Below are 4834 nucleotides of genomic sequence, written 5' to 3' on the forward strand. Positions count from 1 at the left end.
ACTGAAGCAGCAGACTTTTGTGAAAATTGATGTGTGTCATCCTCAAAACTTTTGGCCACAACTGTATGTGCATTGTCTCCTCTACCTCACTGTACAATAGACTGGAATGGGGAGATTACTTGCGAGTAGCTCTAAAAAAGTAATAATCTAGGATATAAACAAAAATGATTTGAATTCTTTAAATTTGCTACAAGTTTCTACCCCACCATGAGCAATACTAGTACCTCTGCTGAATGAGTGTGAAATGTCTGCTATACCTCTATTTGGTGTCAATAACATTCTCCCCTTCTGTCTCTCTTGGTGACATGATTTGTACATTACATGTTTGCTTTGAAAAATGAAAACATTAAAATAGACAATAAATTACATTTGAAATCAACATTAAAAACTCCTAACCCTACACGTAGGCAGTAAATCACTTTTACCTATAGTGGTGTAAAAACTTTGTATGGTATTATAGCTAATAATAATATTGCTGTCGGGTGAACCAACTATATGATACTTATATTACTTTGTGGTTGCGTCATAAGCTCTGTCACACAATTGCCTTTCTTCCTTCTAGCATCAAAGTATCCCCAGGAGTTCCTGATTGGAAATGACTGGAAACAGACATTTGTGAACGTCTGATGAACAGCCTTTTGGGACAGCAAGCAATGCAGCTGACAGGGATCAAATAGAGGGCAAGAAGATAAAGGGATTTATTTCAGCACATTAAATATTGGCAGTCATCTAGAGGTTGATCCGATAACAAATTATTCACACACACCATTAAGGGCAGCGCCAATAGATTTTGTTGTTACCATGTTATTGTCTTGATGATGACCGAAAGTAACAAGATAACTTAAAAAAGCATTGCTCACCTATGGTACACATTATTATTATTTATATCAAGGTTATACGATTATATATATATATATATATATATATATATATATATATATATTTTTTTTTTTATTTTTTTTTTTTTGAGTCATATTTAACCTCTTGCTGCCCTTGGGATGTATATATCACAACGGTCAACAACGCTATTTCAAAATGAAGCATCATTTATCAACAGTGGGCATAAATACAAGAAATGTCTCTTATTATTTGCTGCTGTCATCCAGTGCTACAGTCCAGTAGCTGTTCATTTCAGTTCCTAAGCCCAAAAGAAAGGTTTTTAATTTTTACAACCAAAAACATACATTTATTTTATTGGGATTTTATGTGATAGACCAACACAAAGTGGCACATAATTGTGAAGTGGAAGGAAAATGATAAATTGTTTTCAAAATGTATTTACAAATAAATATCTAAAAAGTGCGGTGTACATTTTTATTCAGCCCCCTTTACTCTGATACCCCAAAACTAAAATCTAGTGCAACCAACTGCGTTCAGAAGTTGCCTAATTAGTAAAAAGAGTCCACCTGTGTGTAATGTAATCTCAGTAGAAATACAGCTGTTATATGAAGCTGTCATGAAGGCCAAGTAACACAGCAGGTTTAGGTTATAAAAAAATATCCCAAGCTTTGAACATCTCACGGAGCACTGTTCAATCCATCACCCGAAAATGGAAAGAGTATGGCACAACTGCAAACCTACCAAGATATGGACATCCTGAAATCTGGCCTTTATGGAAGAGTGGAAAGAAGAAAGCTATTGTTGAAAGAAAGCCATAAGAAGTCCTGTTTGCAGTTTGCGAGAAGCCATGTGGGGGACACAGCAAACATTTGGAAGCAGGTGCTCTGGTCAGATGAAACCAAAATCGCCTAAAATAGCCTAAAAGCAAAACTCTATGTGTGGCAGAAAACTAACACTGCACATCACCCTGAACACACCATCCCTTGGTGAAGCTTTTGTTCAGCAGGGACAGGGAAGCTGTTCAGAGTTGGTTTGAAGATAGATGGAGCCAAATACAGGTAAATCTTAGGCCCCATACTCACGACCAAACATGTCTGCTGAAACTGGTCCGCGGACCAGTTTCAGTGGACATGTTCGTTCGTGTGTAGGCAGTAACGGACAGGATTCCAGCAAACATTCGTCGGCCAGACCGTTTTCCAACGAACAACTGTTTCCTGGTCTTGCTTTAAAACAGTCTGCTGGAATCGTGTCCGTCAGACATGTTCGGTCGTCTGTACACAAAAGCAGCGTACAAAAACCCCGCGCATGCTCAGTCCAAATGAGGAGACGGGAGCGCTCGTTCAGGTAAAACTCGCGTTTGTTTGGGATATGGCACATTCGTCATTAGAAACCTTTTATTCTCGCAAAAGAACAATGTCTTAAAAAGGCGCACTAAACCACATTTTCTTGCCTCGTTTTATTAATTCTTCTCTTGCTAGAATAACCCCGTTCTCTTGCTGATGCAATTTCAATAGAGTTGTCCCATACTGAAATGTCACATTTCTTGCTTGTGATGTAATCCTTTAATAAGGTTTTCTATGCCAGACGTGTGTTTTGGTTGGTGGTCCTCCATAATTTATAGTAGTAATTTTTGTAAATGAATGTGCATTTATTTATTTTTTTTGGTTCTTTCTAGTTATGTCACCATTTTGTTTAATATATTTTTACATGTTTTTTTTAAAAAATCTTTTTTTTTTTTTTTTTTTGTGTTTCATTTGAGAATATTGAACCATGTTGGCACACCAAATGTCCCCCCCCCCCCCAAGGAGTGTGTTCTTTGTAAATGACCCATTGTATATTTATTAAAGGTTTGCTGCCTAATAATCCCCACAGTATAACTAACAAACAATAAACATGTTTTCAAATGAAAGCAAAAAGCCTTTTATTTAGGCAAATGTCATCTCTAAAAATAAACAGAACGGCAGCACTAGAATAGATAGCAAACTATATGCAAACTTGCATTTCCAACATGGTGAAGGATAAACTTCCAAGCCTCAGGAGCCAAACCCAAAAATATGAAGCAGCAGCACAGAAACAAAGGAACCCAAACTGTGGTAGTCCAAACAATATGTCCTTTATGTGGAAGGAAATGGAAGGCAGAGAATCAACGTTTCCTCCTCTTTCCAGCCTTCCCTCCAGGCAGCCTTCCAGCGGATCTAACACGGGGTCTTGCAGGTGGGGTCGATGTGGCAGCAGGAGGATGGTGTTCCGCAAGCCGGGCCGGGTCACATATCCCAGTGTCTGGGGTCAGCAGGCCCTTCTGCATCCACCAAAGGACCTGGTTCATCAGGGCCTTTGCCAGTCTTCTCTGGCCCTCCTCCCCTTCATTCAAATCGTGGGCCAATGAGGCACTGAAGGCCTCTGTGGGGTTGAGGGGGGCCCTCATGATGGCGCTTGCCTCCTGTATCATGCGGAGGCTTGCCTCCTCCACAGGCCTCAACTGCCTCCTTCGGCCTGATGGCCTCACCTGGGGGGGAGAAGACTGGCTGGTGGTGGTTCTCCTGGCCTGGGGGACCTGCTGCAGGCCACTGGGCCCAGCCTCCTCCTGGCTGCCACTGACCTCGGCCTCCTCCTGGCTGCCACTGACCCCAGCCTCCTCCTGGCTGCCACTGACCCCGGCCTCCTCCTGGCTGCCACTGACCCCGGCCTCCTCGTGGCTGACAGAGACGTGAGGATCTGCCACCTCCTGGCTGATCTCTTCTTCCTGTGTGCAAAAAAAAGGACATTTTTTACAATTTCGCTAAATAAAACCACACTCATTTTCATGTTTTTCGTTTAGTATTTTCTGTTCATTATTACTTGAATACACTCTACTTCTGACCCCTGCAGTTGTCATCCCTGACACCTATTTGTCTGTACACCTTTTTTTGTGCTTTTTCCCAGCTTGGCTTTTCTTTTACAATATCAAATCATTAATCCACCAATAATTATTTACGCCAGAAATATAGAGGAAACTACTATACCTCCTCATCGAAGGGTGGCAGATCTGCATCTCTGTCAGCCAGGCCCTCTTCCTCCGACTCTGCAGGGCTGTGGTCATCTGGGGAATGTCCGCTGGAAGGTAGCATGGAGGAAAGGTTGGAAGAAAGACTCGACATCGTTTTCCTGCCTTCCATTTCGTCCCGCAAAAAAGCCATCTGTTTGTAATACCACAGTTTGGGTTCCTTTGCTTGTGTTGCTGCTGCTCCCGATTTTTTGCTTTTATTAGCTTTATATGCTCTTCTGTATGTGCTTCTCAGGTTGGCAAGTTTATCCTTCACCATGTTGGCAGTGCATCCTGGCACCCATGTTTGCATATAGTTTGCTAGCTCTTCTAGTGCTGCCGCTCGTACCTCTTTATTGCAATATAACGCGTGTTTGGAATTCCACAGGATGGGCGTGTCCTGATATTTTTGGAGTAAGGCCTCTATAGCTTCCTTGGTTTGTAGTTGGTCCATTTCCCGTTATGAAATATGATATTTCTTTTTGAGTCTACATTCGCAAAACATAAACCAAAGAAAAATAAACATTCAAAAGGATCAGCGTTGACCTTGATATAATATGTGTCTTCAAATTTATTACCTATATCTAATTACAAACACAGTCTCTCTTGTTTAAACAATGATTGGCAGCTCGGCCGCATTGGTTGTACCAAACATTTATTTGCTAGATGCAGAGCCATTGTTAACATTGCAGTAACAATTTTTAAGATAGAAAAATAAACAATGATTACAAATGACAGTATTCATCTAGGCACTCTTTCATGTGTAAATCTCATGCCCCTGACAATGGATGACATAAAAGACACTTCCTAATGACCTCTGTACAACCAACACTTGAACAATACTTTGCCTGATCTGAATACACCATTCAAAAACTTGTCAATGAGGTACAGCATTGTTCACATCTCTATTTTGTCAGTTGTCCAAAAGCATTTGGATACCAAAATAACATTGTGGTACCCCATAGACAGAAT

This window comes from Rana temporaria, chromosome 5 (genome assembly GCF_905171775.1).
Source record: "Rana temporaria chromosome 5, aRanTem1.1, whole genome shotgun sequence".
In the NCBI taxonomy this organism is placed as follows: Eukaryota; Metazoa; Chordata; class Amphibia; order Anura; family Ranidae; genus Rana; species Rana temporaria.